At 34.8% G+C, this 18,055-nt stretch overlaps 4 long non-coding RNA genes across 4 annotated transcripts in view; all 4 read right to left on the bottom strand.

Moving 5' to 3' along the window:
* Positions 1-12: 12 nt before the first annotated feature.
* On the bottom strand, positions 13-3,001 carry LOC132171342 (uncharacterized). Its single transcript, XR_009439023.1, has 3 exons — positions 2,602-3,001; positions 511-742; positions 13-416 (listed from the first exon to the last, which is right to left on the bottom strand). It is a non-coding gene; the product is annotated as an uncharacterized LOC132171342 (long non-coding RNA).
* Positions 3,002-3,987: 986 nt separating this feature from the next.
* LOC132171343 (uncharacterized) lies at positions 3,988-6,286 on the bottom strand. Its single transcript, XR_009439024.1, has 4 exons — positions 6,038-6,286; positions 5,281-5,373; positions 5,028-5,136; positions 3,988-4,103 (listed from the first exon to the last, which is right to left on the bottom strand). It is a non-coding gene; the product is annotated as an uncharacterized LOC132171343 (long non-coding RNA).
* Positions 6,287-11,540: 5,254 nt separating this feature from the next.
* LOC132170477 (uncharacterized) overlaps positions 11,541-18,055 on the bottom strand; it is a 9,663-nt gene continuing 3,148 nt past the window's right edge. Inside the window, exon 3 of the long non-coding RNA XR_009438962.1 lies at positions 11,541-11,778. This is a non-coding gene — a long non-coding RNA (uncharacterized LOC132170477). The remainder of the gene's footprint in view (positions 11,779-18,055) is intronic.
* Positions 14,179-17,157, bottom strand: LOC132170478 (uncharacterized). The gene is made up of 2 exons (XR_009438963.1): positions 16,957-17,157; positions 14,179-14,345 (listed from the first exon to the last, which is right to left on the bottom strand). It is a non-coding gene; the product is annotated as an uncharacterized LOC132170478 (long non-coding RNA).

Here is an 18,055-nt window from a genome sequence, read left to right as displayed (position 1 = left end):
TGGCAACTGTAGAGAAATCAACTTAATTTTGTATTGTTTCAATTAGAAATAATTTTGCACAAATTAAAGCACAAGAGCAAGAGAAACGTTTAAAATTACAAAAATATGATTAAAAAACACAAACACATCAATCAGGCAGGTGGCAGTGTAACCAAACCTCCAGTAATTTTCAACTAGTCCTTGAGGCAAGTGAGCCCTAAACAGAAGGAAATAGTAATCAATAAAAATAGAAGAAAACAGCAATAGTAGATAGATAAACAAATTGAGTTTAAAGCTCCTGTTGCAACTGAGATGGATCCCGGCGAAAAACATTATGCAAAACACAATCCAAATTCAACCTCTGCGAGATGCTAATTCAGTTTTCCGGGTCTTCGGTACATATGCAAATTGGCTAAAGTCTTCTGCCAATGGTTGGCCTTCAATGAAAATACACCAAGTTAAAGATCATGATGCTTGTAATAAAAGTCAGAAGAGCAATAAAACTTTGGCATCACGCTTAAGGTATATTACCTATTGGTACAAGTATTCCGAACATCTTTTAGAGAAGCACGGAGACCACTGAAACCACTGGCGCGAGAACCAGATGAGGAGCATCTAAATGATGATATTACTGAAATGAATTTTTCCATTGATTTTTCTGCTATTTCAGAATAACGGTTTAAATGGGAAATGTTGGATCCAAACTTTCCTTCTGCAGCTTTTGTCTCTGTAGATGTTTTGCTGAAGTCAGGAACAGAGTGACCTAAAAGGAATGAAACATATCAAATGTTTTTGTCAAGGTTAAGGGCTCAATTATCCAGAGTAAAAAAAAAACATACGAGATGTCTTTTCTACTATGTTAAGAAAATCTAGCTCAGACCAGCCTTAGGTACTTAGCAACAAAGGCATGACTCAATAAGAAAACAACTTAGCTACACAAATCAACTTACAGAACCTTAATATACCTCTAAAATCAAATTCTGGTTTATGCAACCATGTACCTAAATTTAATTTCAACCATATGAAAGAAATTGCTTGATCTATGATTATATATTATGAATATTGTTTGCATGAAAATCCTAGAAAGAAATAAAACATCTGTTCTTTCAGGTCTCTAAGTCAACATGTGCTTACAAACCACAAACTTATACCTGTCTAATGCCATGCATAATGACAGCCATTCATTAATTTTTTATTTTTCTCTTTTTTTTCAATGCAAACAGTGCCTTACATTTCTCTATAGTTTGCTTTACTGTATTGCCTCCTAATCTGATAGCTGAAGCTTCTCATTTCTCTCTCTGGTCTCTCCATCATATGCCTTTAAGGCCCTTCTCCGTCCCTTTCAGTTTCTGTAAAGGCATATGATTCCCATCCTCTCTTTAGTTATTCTTTTTATTTAAGTACTCATCCAGATGGTTTATCCTCCCATACAATACACCGCATCCTTTTCATCCCTTTTATATTCCTAAACAGGATATCTCTTCACTATCTCTTTTTATTACAAGTTTCTCTATTATCATTTCTACCTTCATCATAGCAGATGTTCAATATCTTAGATGCTAGTTGATCAGGGTAATAACTCCCAGCCCAAACTCAAATGCAACGAACTTCCTATTAGATGGTTCTTTCCCTGGCCTGCACAATGTCAATGATAGAACGGACCATATCAATCCAGCCACCTTGCATTTGTTGTACCATTTTAAGCTTTCTTTGATGGATCACTGCCGCAACCCTGACTACAGGCATCATTTAAGAAATTCATGTGCATTCATTGATCAATCAACATAAAGGTAGCTTCTATTCTTCAACATCAATGACGTTATTATCGTAATTATATGTCCATTCCTCTTATCTTATGCTATCATGCAAATAGGAATTATTCTAGAAGCTGATGAGTCTTGAAGGATTCCTTTTATCGTATGTGCAAAGATAAGAGGATTGCATATATCAGTGGTGCTCATCTGATAAGAGGAATGTGCCACATTAGACGAGCACATTTGCAAGCAAGCAACGTAACATTATGCCATATAATGATTCCTTTAAACAGAAGTCCCATAATTCTCACATATTGTCATGAACCGAGTTCTAGGGATTACTGCATATAGCTGACAGTATATTAACCTAAAGCAGGACTTCACTAAAAGAAATAGCTTTTAACTAAACTAAATAGATGTTTTCAGCATTTATAGATGTACTCTGGGACCATAACAGGTTTCAAATGTACCAACATAAAAATGAATGACAACTGAAAATAAAATAAGAACTTATTGAACGAGAAAGAAAGCTTCATATAGCAAGACAACAAGCATAAGATCAAACAATCACATCTATGCTTAAATACGTTAATCACATAAGTCTAATTTAGTAAAGCACAGACTTGAAAACAAAGAATTCAGAGTTACAGCTCAATGAAAAGTATAAAATTAAAGCAATAAATAAAGTTTACATCTCAGATAGAGTTCATTAATAGCTCTTGACATTGATACAAACCATTATCAAGAAGAGGTGCATCTGTACGCCTTTGCTTGGGTTGCACATTTTCCCGAAGCAGTTTAAATAATAGAGTAGAAAGATTATTCAAGGTGCCATCACAACATAACTAAAAGAATAAAGTGAGAGTACCACTTTTTGAGACCAGTCATTTGACGAGGTCTTCCGTTTCATGACTTTGTCCTTAATATCATTATTTCTGAAAAAAGCATCCTCGGGTATGTTATTCTCATATGTATCAACGACATCATCAGCCTTGACCTTCTCTTGTATATTGTTTGGGTCCTTCTGGTTTTCAGACTTATGCTGAAAGTAAGAACTTCTTATGACGACCTTTCTTGTACCTGTCTCAGTTTCGCCCTCAACTGCATCCGGAACATTCTTACATTCATGCTCCTTAATCAATGTTGTACAAGGGTTATGAATTGAATACCTGGGTTGCTGTAGAGTTTGTTCTGGATTTCTTGTCTCAGACACCATACATTTTACATGAATCAATATTCAAGTAAGTGAGTACCATGTAAACTCGTCATTGAATATGTAGATCTTAAGGCAACCATAGCCTTACCATACGTTGGAGATTCTGAAAATTTTGGAATCTCAGTGGTGAAACCATCTTCTACCGACAGAAAGAAAAAGAAATTAACTTATTATATCAAAGTTCGATCTAAGAAGATTTTAACAATCAACTATCAAGTGATATTCAACTGAAGTTTGTCACCACTCCCGTTCATATCACTCACAAGGTTGTCAGCATGAGAAACAGTGGCCATGCTTACGGAGTCAAGCAGGGATGCTGGCAAGCAGTTCATTTTACATGCAGCAGCCTCCAACGTGATGTGTTCCTTGGAATCAAGTGGATGATTAGGTGACGTTCGTGGGGCCCTGAATTTTCTCTTTACTTCAAGGGATGCAAAGCCTTTAAACGTTAAGGAAAATTGAATTACTAGAACAAAAATGTAACGGAAACCTTTGGTGCTCAGTGGTGCCATAAACTTATAAACCATTACTTAGTTTTTACACTCTAACCTCCCTAATATAATGTCCTTTTCTGCCATAGATCACATGCTGATACCTGTTTTGTCCTTAAAACCATTATTTGTGAAACCATTATTTGTGAACTTTGTTGGATGAATTTAAGACAGCAAAAATTACCTATAATTTGTCCAAATACAAAAGTAGGACATACCAGCAGCTTACATGCAAAGAAAAATAGAAAGTTTGTCTAAATTAGTTCCAAGAAAATGGTAGATACAGCCCAGATCTCTACAGGAAGTGATCCCGCATCACAAGACAAGCTCCTAGCATTTTTTGGTTCTAAAGCATGAACCAGAAAACATATGGCAGGATACATATAGAAACTCCTGTACCTAATTTTTAAAATCTGATATGTAACTTATAATAAAAAAATTAAAAAAACAAAAAACAAAAAAAACCAAAAACAAAAAGAAAAGAATGAAAGAAAGAATGATATGATCAAAGCCATGAAAAAAGGGTTTCAAAGGATACAGAAATACTTAGTCAAGAGATTCTTCTGAACCGGCAAATCTAGCTTTTTCTTCATGCTATCAGGATTAAATTGTTTACTTTGGGATTTTTTTGTTAAGCACCGTGTCAGCACTAACATTCTCTCCCTGTTTGTCAAAAGATTGACAAGTCGAGCACAATCACAAGTAGTGAGGAGCAAACTTTAAGCAAAGTGTAACAAAATTAATTAGTTCAATTCCCCAAGTCAAAAGTAAAATTTTCATCTCTAATGCCGTAAATAGACCATATAGGTATCAAAACAAAGTTGAAAGTTCTCACTATTCTGCTTTGCCATATTAATATCATTTATAAACTACACGTCCAGCACTTAATAGTTCATTTTCAGAACTTGTTCAACAAACATTTCTCGATTGTAATTAAGATAAAACTAACTAATGTGCTGAGAGATGAGAATTAATTGGATATATAACAGCATTCTAATACCCACAGAGAATAAAAAAGAGTTTGGTGACACCTCAGTGCTTGAGAAACATCAACCTAAAATATTGAAGCATGAAAAAAAGAAAAAGAAAAGTCATGAAGTCATGCAGATGGATAAAACAGAGATTATAGTCAAACAAGGGATATCGACAGACTGAAAAGAAGATTAACTATCATACACAAGATACAAGACTTGCACTTTCTAATTGATTCACTTATATTGGATTATATAGACCAGGATATAAGATTAAGCCCGGTCATAAAGTTTGAAGTAACAGTATGGATTTAGATTAATTAAAGACATAATGTGTTTGTGTTTATGAATGCACATGTACAAGTACTTAGTTAAATATGATTTTCAACAAACTCTCCCTTAGTTAATACGATTCTTAAGAAACTATCCCTTAAAATCTTCCTCTTTCTATTCTGAGTACTTTTCCATTTATACTTTTTATTCTTCTCTCTTTCCAACATAGGCTAATTGGAGCACAAGTGAAAGCAGGTCACCTAATTAATTGTACAAAGAATGTCAAAGCAACTGCCCTTGAAAATGAGAGAGAGAGAGAGAGAGAGAGATAGAGAGGATGTACCTGAAACTGCATTTTGGTAAATGGATCAAGATCACCTTCTGCTATGCCTTTCGCTGTATGTTGTGATATCAATGTATCCCATGTCAAGGAAGGATTTCTAGCATTTCAACTATTAGAGCAAAAATGTGCAGAGAATTAGACTAAAAGGCAGAGTTGTAAATAAAGGATATGGACCTAGGAAGTCCAAATCATCTCCAACATTATCAGATATGTCAGACAAATGTACAAGTTCTTCATTGATAGGATCATAAACCCGTTGATGCTGGAAAGTCAATATTGCTTTCTTGAATGATTCTTCATATAATGGAGGAACAGAAACAGTGCTGTACCTCAAGTGCTTAATCACCTATATCGAGCCAATCAACATTTGGAATACATCAAAAAGATTAATAATTCACCAACTGAATTTAATGACTTCTGACGAAAACAAATCTGCGAGCCAGTTGAAACCACAAAACTTCTTTCTGCTCACAACCAAAAGCATTTTGGTTGGCTTATATATAGCCGATTGCAAGTGGTTGGCTTAACTGAGTTATGTGCAAAACGGGTTGAGATAAACATTACCCCATTCCCAAAGAGGATAAAAGGTTATGAAAGGTTGCTCGCTATAGTACTGTTTAGTGAAATCACCATAGCGCGTTTCAGGACAATAAATGATGAGCCCTCTCCGCAGCAGAAAAAATTCAACAAAATTATCTTTTTCAACAAAACCCATTTTCCATTTCTTCCCCCCAAGCCCTCTTGGCAGATAATCCAAACCCATAAAAGAGCAGAGAGATTTGTGCGAGAGTTGATTTTAGGTTTGCGGCGTTTGAAAATGCATCAAATGCCCGAGACAATAAGACAATCATCCCAATTCAATAAATCATTGAAATCCTCCACTACATTACGCAAAAGAGATGTTTTTCGTTACTTGGGCACTTGCCAAGAAAAACCCATATTCGAAAATTTGACAAAACCATTGACACGTTCAAATAAATTACGAAATCTAAGTATGTATTTAAACACACCTGGTGGTGGGTAGGCCTTTGCAGAGCTCTCTGCTGCAAGACAAGGCACCCTTGTGGAGCCAAGAGTAGGTGTCGACCGGAACACAACAGCCGTTCAATTCCTTGATGTGGATTGGCACCATGATCGATTTCAGCAGCGGCAACAGCCCCTGAATCCCCATGTTGCTCCTCAACCTGTACGAGGTTTGAGCTGGGGACCAGATGCTTTACTTAGCAGCTACCAAACTGCCCCTAATCTTGGATTATAGACTAGAGCATTTACAGAGAGAGGGAGAGAGAGGGTTTTATGAAGCGAAACAATGTGAGTGATTGTGCCCCCAAATGGCGGGAAAGTTTTTGTCTGTACAATTGGTGTGGGTCCCAGACAGGGCATGTTTGGCACCAAGTATGATATGGCTTCCTTATGGACAGAAATTAGCTACATATTTTTGTAATAACATGTGTTTTTCATATGTTTTTTATTAGCATTATTATTTTTTTTTTTTCACGTGTTAATGAACACTTGACAATTTATTAGACTGGTTTGTAACTAAATTTTGTCCCCTCCTTGGCCAAGCATGGACCTATTATCCGAACAAGTTGTTCGGGTAGAAAGCTCCCTATTAGGGATTCTACAATTTTTCATGTCCTCATCTCTTTAGATAGAAATTTGTAACAGAACTAGGATCCCCTATATTTTAGGGTTGGAATTACTCACATGTTAACAGACCCTTGACAATTTATTAGACAGGTTTGTAACTAGTTTTTATCCTCTCCTTGGCCGAGCATGAGCCTATTATCCGAACAAGTTTTTTGGGTTAACAAGCCCCTCTCCTTTTAGGGATTCTACAATTTTTCATGTCCTCAACTCTTTAGATAGAAATTTGTAATAGAACAAGGATCCCCTATATTTTAGGGTTTGAATTACTCATATGTTAACAGACACTTGACAATTTATTAGACAGGTTTGTAACTAGTTTTTATCCTCTCCTTGGCCGAGCATGGGCCTATTATCCGAACAAGTTTTTTGGGTTAAAAAGCCCCTCTCCTCTTAGGGATTCTACAATTTTTCATGTCCAGAGCTTTTTAGATAGAAATTTGTAAAAGAACAAAGATTCCCTATACTTTTAGGGCTTGAATTGCTAGCAATTCGGGCATTTTAAGTGCAAGAATCCTGATCAATTATAAAAAGTCCCCTTTGCATGCAATAGGGTGCAAATCATACTATTGCTATATACATAGTGAAAATATGCATTTGTTCATTTATATAAATGATCGTATGGTATGCCATAAATTGAAGAACTCGTACATACTCTAAATTTATGAGGATATGCAAAAAAAGATAATAGATCTCGTTATTAAAAGTAATAAAAAAATAAAAATGAAAAATAATATAAATATAGATGCTAATCTTTCATTAATAAGAGGTGACTTTTATGATAAATAAAAAAGGGAAAACTTTACTTTGCCCCTATGAACTATCACCATTTTTGACATACCCCTTAAACTTTCAAAACCTCTCACTTTGGATCTCTCCGTCAGTTTTTAATTGTTTAATGTGAGACAATAATGCTTATATTCCTGACTTTTTAATAAAATTCCACATTTACCCTTAATTCTTTTTTTTTTTTAAAAAAAAAAAAAAGAAAGTGAGGTGACCAGGGGGTCAGGCTTGATCCACACGGGTCAGGCCCTGGGGTGGCTCACACGGAGTCGCACCCACCCCCAGGGCCTGACCCGCGTAGGTCTAGGCTTGACCCGTGTGGGTCAAGCCTAACCCATGGGTCTATTGCTTTTTTTAAAAAAATAAAAATAAAACCAAGGGCATTTTAGTCTTTTCCTAGCCTACTATTAGAAATTAATGGATAAATTTGACATAGGGGTTCAAAGTGAGAGGTTTTGAAAGTTCAGGGGGAAAAAAGTAAAGTTTTCCCTAAAAAAAAAAAAAAATCCATATACATAAATATGTACTTTACGTAAATATATATGCATGCCAACTAATAAAGCACAAAAAGTAATGGATCATATTCGTCACTTCCCATTATTTTTTCTAAAAAAAAAACAGAGACACGTTACATTTACATCTTTTGCACATTTTTCACATGTAGATCATACAGATTTAATGATTAATTAGAAAAAGGGATGTACTGAAGATGTACAAGAAACATAAAAATATCATTTCTCAAAAAAAAAAAAAAAAAAAGTAGGTAGGTATATTTTTTTTTTTTCATATTGTATTTAAGGGGAGAAGTAGACAATTTTAGTGAAAAAAACAAAACAAAAAAACAAAAAACAAAAAAAAACAAAACAAAACAAAGGAAAAGGACATAATATACTCCATAGTTTGATCTAACTTACATTGACATATACTCTAAAATCTTAAAACTATTGACCTATTTATGAGTTTTAATTAAAAGTAACAAAAATGTAGTTAACTTGTATTAAGGATATATTTGTACACTACATTTTTTAAAAAAAATGAGAGTTATAGATATTATTTTGAAATTAAAAAAAAAATGTTAAACGACTGTTTTTCTGTTATTAATAAAGATTCCTCCTGAAGAGTAGATTGCAATGCTCTTAAAACTACACGTCGTTCCACATGCCTTGGTTCCCACGTTCCCAGCTCTTTCGCGCGCCTTAGTCATTTTGACTGGGTGTTTCGGACCAAAGCTACGTACGGGGGCCCAATACCTCATTACCCAATCACTGCCTGACGCGTGGATAAAAGCCTTCCTATTCGAATTCAAACTCTCGAGTCTTAAAAACAGAACACCAACTTTCTCACTTCACTTCATTCTCTCTCACTCGATCTCTCCTCTCGCTCTCTCACAACCTATCGCCGTTTCCGATCACTGCGTTGTGAATCGCCGATCCCGATCCCGATCTGCTCTCTCTCTCTCTCTCTCCCTCTCACTCCTGTTTTGCATCTCTGACGCACGGCCATCAAAATACAGGGGTAAGCTCAAAACCTACCCCCCGTTTTTTGTGTTTTGTTTTTTCTCGCATTTTTTTTAATAATAATCGACGGGAACGAACGGGGGCTTGAATTACGGTTAGGGTTAGGGTTAGGGTTTGAGAGAAACGATCTCTCTCGGTCTCTCGGGGGAAAAGAAATAGGAGGCAAAATTTTAAATTATAGTGTGTTGTGTCGTTTGGAGCTTTTCTTATGCTAGGACCATGAGCTTCGTTTTTTTTTTTTTGGCTTTACTGATGTGCGAGATCTGAGAGATTGGAAAATTTGTTGGAAGAAACAGAGGCATACCTCATCAAGATGAAAAATTAGGATTTGCAATCCCACAAGAACTGTAGCACCGGTGGTGTTGGGTTCAAGTTACGGGGTGGAGGGGCTTTGCTTTTTAGATTAGTGAAACCATTGCTTACCATCATTAGGAGTTACTCATTGATGATGGTATCATAGATTGAACACTATTATCTCATACTTTGAGCTTGTATTAATTACACTATCACATTTCATTATTTATCTCTTTCTTTATTGTTATTATTATTATTTTCTAAACAAGAGCATCAATTGCATACCCACAAATAATTTATTGTGTTGCTTATTTGTTGAAAAATCTTTTGCATGGGTTGTTGCCTTCCCCAACACTTGAAAACTGGTCTTGTTTAATTCTTGCAGTTTTTCATTATGGGTACAAGTGAATCCTTGGCATTGAAGAAGGGCTTGGTCAAACCCTCATCGAAACGACTAAAAACCGCTCATGGTATGAAATCATGTGGGTTGTCGCACAATGGTATGCCTAGCAAGTCTAATGGTGGAAAGAAGTTGGGTGTGAATTTCAAAGAAAAATCCTCTATGCCTAGCTCTCTCAAGCGTGGGGCTCCAAACTTGATCAAGTATCAAATAGTAAAGAAGCAAAGATTTGATCATAATTTGGTTTCAAAGTGCTCCACCACTTTGAAACAACAAAAGACTCATCCAGCTGGTTGGGTTTTCAACCAACCTGCATTCAAACAGGCATGCTTGACAGAACACTTGTCAGTATCCCAAATGAGCAATTCGAAATTAAATTCTGATGGTGAGTAATTGTTTATATTTTACCATAAATAGGTCATATTTTCTAGTATTGCTCCATGATCTAATTATTGGCTACTTGTTGGTGAGAATGTGTAGGGGCTACAAGTGGTTTGGACGATGAAAACTCATGCCTTAGTTCTCAGCACACACCTGTTGCCACAGATGTTGTTGCTCCCCAAGGATGTCTAGTTTCTGATGTACAACCGTCACCAAAGAAGGCTCTTCGTGCAGCAATAATGAAGAATCGGTTTGCAGAAACTATTTTGAAAGCACAAAAAAAGACACTTTTTGACCATGTAAGATAAGATTTTTATTATGATGTAACATTTGGATACCTTTGGTGCTATGTTTTCTTAGTTGCTCATATATGTTATCTTCTTGTTTGTCATTAGGGTAAAGCAAATCCTTTGAAGATGCAACAGGAAAAGGAAAGATTTAAAAATATACAGCTTAAAGGTGAATTAAGCAACTCAATATTTTCTCCCTCCCTTGTAACGCCTCATTTACTTACAAAAAGTCAAGTGCAATATGATATATGTATTTGTAAGGATCCTAAGGAGCAAGCGCTTCACTTCGTTTTTGCAAAACAAGCTCTTGATTATTATTTGTTGTATAATGGATACTATATTTCCTTGTTGACTTTCTATGACCAGAAAGTTTTATATGATATTTTCTCATGACCAAATAATAAAATAAAATGAAATTAATTTCCATTTAAAAGACTTGGGATCTCACAATTATATGTGATAGAGATTAATTAATAATTTTCACTTGGCAACCATAGGGAGTGATGGGATTAATTAATACCTATCACTTGGCAAACATAGGGAGTGATGCTTACTTTTAAATTTTTGAACATTTGATTTATGATTTTAGTTTATGCAGATTTAGTAAAAAATGGGAGATGAAATTTTTTTACCTTGATACTTACTATAGATTATGTTTGAAACAAGTAAAACGGAGGATTTGCATTGGTAGACTAGTAGTCACATGAAACCATAAAGTAATTTGGTGTTAGCAACTTTGAGAATTTCTATTTCACCTCTAATTTAGGTTGGATGTGAAATATTTCTTCATCTTGCAGGTCAAAAAATTTCAAAATGATGCCTATTTTTTGTTTGAAAAACAGTCTAGGCTTTCGCTTAAGGATTGAAAATGCTAATTTTAGTTTTTATTTTGGTCTGATTTCTGAAGCTAATTTTACCATATTAGCCTTTTTATTTTTCTATAATGCTCAGCTTGTTGGTGGCAGCATTCTAGTTTGTCTTTTTCTTTTTAGAAACACACTCACTCAGTTTAAAGTCAAGTCAAGCTATTCAGCTTAAAAGCCTACCTTTTTAAATTCCTAAAGTAATCTCACGTTTCTCTCTCACACACATTTCAAAACATAGAAACATAGTTGTCTTGTTGTTTTTGTATTGGAAATGCTCATATATATATATATGTGTGTGTGTGTGTGTGTGTGAGAGAGAGAGAGACACAGAGTTTGATAAATGGATTATTGTAGTTTCATTACATTTTATCCTTCCCCTACTTACTTCAATGGACAATGAGCAATAAATCTGAAAATAAAAGAAAAAACATGGGGGCACTAGTTTACAAACAACAGTAGATATATACAGGAAAGGCTGTGGAATGGTGATAAATTAACATGCACTTGATGGCTTTCCTCCAGTACTCCCATGTAGTTTGAACATGTTGTCTGGGTCACACGCCTAGATTCCTGGCAACAAATAACACGCCAGTGAACACCCATGCTTATATATATATATATATATATATATAAACTCTATGTCAATGAGACTTTATTATTACTTGAAGAAAAAAGAAATGCATGGTTAAAATGTATCATGCAGAGTACATGACATGTGACATGGTGCCAATGTGCATGCTCACATTCAAAACATCCCTTAGAGTAATTCTGAAATCACCATGTCCGTGAAGCTGAGAAAATCCACTTGGGATTAGCCTAACCGTCAGCTCATAGCAGTGAAGCCAGTCATTAGGTGCAAAACTCTAATGCTATTGGGGGTCAATCTTGCGGGTAAGACAGATCAACCACTTGGCTAGACCACTCACAAACAACCAGTCATGTTAGTCTGACTCATCAACCAGACTAGAAGAAATGTGCCACTGCTGAATAAAGCTGCCCCTCTTCAACTGGTTTTGACACATAATCATCCAATAAAAAAAACACTGTAGAGTTCAAGTGTTTTGATAGTTATCCATGAGCATTTCCAATAAAAAAAACTACAACACACATTTATATATACAAGCTACATCCATCTAGGTATAATTGCAAAACTTTTCATTATCATGTTCTTCTTCTCTTCATAATTCTTATGGATACAAATCTACACAAGATGTATAAAAATCAATTTTCCTGTGGGAAGATGCTATCAAACTAATTCTCTTTTCAGTTTTCCTAATTCTCTTCTGCACTCATTTTCTAAAGCTTATGTATAAAGTTATTATGCTCAGAAACAAAAATAAATGTAACTATTATTTATCTATCAGCATTACTATTTGTTTTGTATTATGTTGTTGGCATCCATATACCATTTCTCTTTCATTGATAGGATTGAATGTTTACTTGCAGAGATGACCAAGATTAAAGCCCAAATGAAAAAGGCTGAAGTTGATGAGGTAGAAGTAAAACTGAAGCAGCAACGGCGGCATGAAATAGAAAGAGAAGCTTTTCGAGCCTCGCTTCAAAAGGTTACCTTCTTCTATCTAATACTTGTCTACATATCTAGCACATCAAGTATACTTTTCTACATCGGGTAGAGCTGTATCTGATGTTGTGCACCTCTCGGCAGATGACAAGAACTGTGGATTTAGAAGACAGTCTATGGGTTCAAAAAGAATATGATATGATGATTGGGTCTTCTTGCTCCTATGATTGGCCTCGTGAAGTACATTAAGCAGACAATCTAGTGCTGCATTTTGTATGAAGAGAAATGAAATTTTGTTTATGAATGTAAAATCTATTGCTATCTGTAAATAGTAATATTGTTGTAAATTGTGAAGTTCCCTATTTGGAGCGATAGAGAAATCAATATTCTTAACTACTGGGCCAGGTTCCTGCATACATGACATAACATAGCATAAAGAGAGATGATACATGTTCACTTGGTGACATAGCATAAAGAGACAAGATATACGAGATCTGGTGTACATCTGCTTTACATTTCTTTTGCAAATCTGCTATACAGAGATGTACAACAGATGGAAAAAGATCATTTCTCTTGCATAAATACAATCTTTGCTTCACTTAAAATTGACCAAAATCAGTTGTATGTGGACACACGCATGCTAGTTCTTTTGAATATTGGTTGGGAAGGCACGTGCAAGCCACATGCTTAATTCCCTATGATAGGTATGATTGTGATATCATTAAAAATTCAATACCATATGTTAAAAATATTTATAATATAAAGTCAATATATAAATCTATACCAAGATGCATATTTAATTTTTATATAACTCTTAGTATAAATTACAAAAGTGAGTAAATATGATGTAAAAAAACCACCTCCAACGAAGAGTTGATCTGTATGGCACACACAATACAAGTCATAGCACTCAACACTCCAATAACAATGTTCAAAGGAAATATCATATCTATGTATGTTGGGTTCTGTAGTGATAAGTAGCTCATTGAAAATTAATAGCATCAAAAAATGGGAGAACACTAAGCCTGAAGTTTATCAAGAATATTTTTTTTGATAAGTGAAGTTTATCAAGAATATTCAATCATAAAGAAGCTTTATTTATTAGAAGGCATATGATTATCTTTTCATTTTGATCATCAATGTTGGGAAGTTAACCCAAATTAGTTCCTATGGTCTCTGCTCTCTTGTATTCTTTTTGTGTACGAGGGCTTTGCACTTTTTCTATAAAATTTTAATTACTCACAAAAACAAAAACAAAAGTACAGCTCCTACTGTGGTATTTGGAAAGTAAATGCTCTTAACCAATTCTAAGGGCGCGATTCTTTTGCATCATAAAATGAAAATACACAATATCAAATTGAAACTACTATTTCCTCATCAAAATGGAGGCCTTTTGGTCTAGCCTATAATTCCAATTTAGACAGCAAATCAAGCTGCAAAACCAATCACCTGTCTGGCCATACTCGTTGACTGTTGGAAGTGGGTGCTGGCTCATATATATTAGCACAAAATATCCTCTTGAGAGTTGCTACCTGATCTTCGGGTCGAAAGAAAGCCCATGCATTGCTTCTAGCATCCTCTGGAATTTGTCATCTACAACAATGTGTTAGTCCTCCTAACAAAGAACACAGCAAACAAGAACTATGATCAATAAGCCTAGCTTTCTTGGTGAAGTCAAACATAAAACAACATTTATGGTATCATATTTAAAGCAGCTCATCTGATGAGCAAATAGTTCCAGACTTTGACAAATATAGTAGAAAGAAATAAAACTTGGCCAAAAAATAGTACTTTTCCAAGATACTCTTTTGAAGTAATATAACAGTAATTCATAAAATATCATATCCACATATTGAACTGCAAATACATGTAACATAACTCATATATGAATACAAGTAAAAGATATCATAAAATGATTTGAACTTCTACTGCGTACATGGGTTATGCCTCTTTTTGGCATATTTTATACATTTTCTTACTTCTCAAAAAGAAAGAAAGAAAAAAAAATAAAATAAAAAAACAAAAAATCATTCTTAACCCCTACAGTTCATTAGGCCAAGTCTCAGAGTTTATTTCTCGGCGAAAAAAGAACCCAACAAGTCACAACTTTTTTTCTCATTCTCATTCTCATTTCAGTTTACCACTCCACAACCAAATAAGAAAAAACCTCAAATCATTGTATTTGTTCTAATTTGGCTACTGCATATCTAAACAGACGATGAAAGTAACTAATAAGAAAATATTTTCATGAAATTCCCAGGATTAAGATAAAGGGATAACCCACACCTAATATCTGACTCAAAAACCTCACCACCTTGCAAGCTGAGCTCTTAACTCGCAGGATTATTTTCTATTACATTTTTTGGCTGCAAATTAGGAAACTGTTTGGTTTCTTGGCAGATAGATCTCATCTTGAGGCATGAATCAGCTACCTGTGGCCCAAACTCAACCATAGGTTTGGACTTGTGGTCCTCTGAGGCGGAATAGGTACTAGAAATTTAAGCAAAAAATAGCTTCAGGTGCTGCTTTATTTGAACTGACTATAACATATTCTATGACTTTTCATCATTTTGAGATGAAGTAAAAAACAAGGATGTTGTTGTTTGGCACTTCATCTAATGGAGCTTCTAGGCTATTTTGGTCTAATTGCTCAAGATACTTTAATGAGCCTGTTTGACTTGAATTTTTGTGTTCGGTTAAAAGTTACAATATCAAGATACACAATACACACTGTTTGAACAATTTAAGCTCTTAGAGTAATTGGTTGTGTTATATTTCTCAAACACCATGATAAAGATATCCCTCCCAGACTATTTGTCCATCTTTCATAGTCCAAACTTGGAACATAAATTAGTGTTTCAGAACCAGATAATAAATAAATAAATTTTAAAACTACACCCACTAACTTGTCAAAACTACCATAAAGATTGGAACTTTCATGATTATGACTTCAATATGGTCATAAATTAGGAAAGTGATAAAATCCTGCTCATTGACTTTTTCAATAGAGACAATCTAATGGATATCCATAAAATTGGACAAGCAATTTAGGATGGAGTCAGCAATGGCTGCAAAAGTTTAAACTTTTAGAGAGCAATCTCATTTTGACAATATCATGGATATAAATAACATTGTGGTTTAGGGGCAGCAGCTATATAATTTTAAGTCCAATACATTGATTCTAGCAAAAAGAGGCAGGTTGCAGAATTTTCGAGGCAGCAGCAAATAACAGGACATTTTAAGGCTTGTTTTGATCAATTATTTGTTGGCTAATGTCCAGGGAAATATGTGGGGTTTTAGAGTTTTGATAAGGTAAGCAAAGTTGTTTGATTTGGGTTGCAAAGAGGGAAGACAAGAGAGGTTCAAGGGGCTGTTCTCTAGCTGTGAGAGAGAGAGAGAGAGAGCGAGAGCACCCAACGCTCTTGATCTGCGTTCAAATTAGACCATAACTGAAAACATCAACAACCTGACCTCAAAAGATGGTGTTCAAACTTTTATTTTGCTTTTCTTTTCTTTTTTTTGAACAAAGTCTTTCAGCAGCAAATCCACAAACCAAACAAAGACATCTATACCCAAAACATATACTAAGTTTCCTTTCAACAGAGAATCTTTAACCAGCTGATGTTGATCTTTAAAGATCTACCAAACACATGTAGTATGAGAATGCAAAAACACAAAAAAAAAACCAACAATACGGATTACCCTCATTTGAACAATTAACCACATAACAGAAGTATATAATAAAATGATATTCAAACTACAAAAATCATGACCGGTTTATCAAAACTGTCCTCAAAAGTTGGTGAAAGCTTTAAATCCAAATAAACACGCTGGGAGAAAGCTTTGAATCCAAATAAACACGCTGCTTCAACCAAATGTGCAGCACACAATGTATACAGTACATACCACCCTCTATCCTACGCAAATTTAAGGAAAATTCTCAGTCCGCCTGACATCTCAGCAAACCACAAGCACAAGTAAAATCACAGATCCACATATGTTGGTTACTTCAAACATCCATTAGCACAGAAACAGTAACAAAACCACCCTATCACTATGCACAGAAACAATATAAATTTCCAAACTTTTTTTCTTCCAAATCAAAATTTTCCATTTTGCTCCCCAAAACCAAAACTTTCAGTCTCTCAGCACCAAAATAAAGACAACCCAGAAGATAAAAAACCCAAAATAATATAATAAAAGTGAAAAAAAGGAAGAGACTTCACCTCCAGAAGTCTTCCACGGCACTGAAGGCGTAGATCTAATTAAAAAAGCTACCCCAAGCAGCCTGCTTGGACTTGGCAGAAGGGATATCGAACCAGAAGGTCTGTCCAGCTGGTGGGGCTGGATTCATCACCGGTTTGGTCGGCTGAATCTACTCATCGTCTCCCTCATCTCCACCTCCTCCAGCCAAAAGGTTGGACGAAGGTTGGTACGTGTGTATTTATGGGTAGGAAGAGTGGCAAACGATGGGCTTTTTTGTTTTATTTCAGAAGTTTCATTTTTTTTACGTCAAATGTCCAACATGCTCCATCTCAGGAAACCAGAGCCCATTTAGCTAACATATGCACCCATGCTTTAGACCCCATCCGGCGTCGACCCGAAGTTATTTATTTATTTATTTTTTTTTTTTTACATGTAATCCTGTTTTTGACACTTTTTAGAGCATCTCTAGCAGTGTAGCTAAAATGGAGATATTAGCTACATTTAATTATTTTTGTCATTTTTTTTGCTCCAACATAATAGCTTCTTATTAGCTATTATACCTTAACTGCTACAGTGAATAACTTTATATTGGTATTCACTATAGCACACTAGATTGTTGAATATAATATTATTTTCACATTATTTTCTCTCTCTTCTCTCCCTCCCTCAACGTTTCTCTCTCTTCTCTCTTCACGAATTTATTCGAGCATAAACTCAAGTCTTTCATTCACTAAACACTCCAAAAAAAAAAAAAAAAAAAGAAAGAATAGTATGCATATAATTTACAAACTAAAAATGGAAAAATAAAAATAACACACAGATATGCTGTGTGAATCAATTCTATTGCAATTTACAAGATAATGCAAAAGCGGTTGCATATAAAAAAAAATTAAAAAATAATATTTAATAAAATAAAGAATCTGTTGGAGTTGGTATTAAAAAATGAGTAGTTAAAATAGAGAATTGTGCTTTTTGATTAGGTAGAATCAGGGCCGGCTCAACATATTTTGGGGCCTTAGACAAAACTTTGAAATTGGGCCTAAATTTTTTTTTTTTTTTTTAAGTAACAATTTTTTTTTTAATTCAATTTTTTCTTTTTTAAAGTAACATATATATATA

The sequence above is a fragment of the Corylus avellana genome, chromosome ca2 (assembly GCF_901000735.1).
Source record: "Corylus avellana chromosome ca2, CavTom2PMs-1.0".
NCBI classification, from domain to species: Eukaryota; Viridiplantae; Streptophyta; class Magnoliopsida; order Fagales; family Betulaceae; genus Corylus; species Corylus avellana.
Note: the sequence above shows the minus strand (reverse complement) of the source record. Positions and strands in the feature narration are given on the sequence as shown.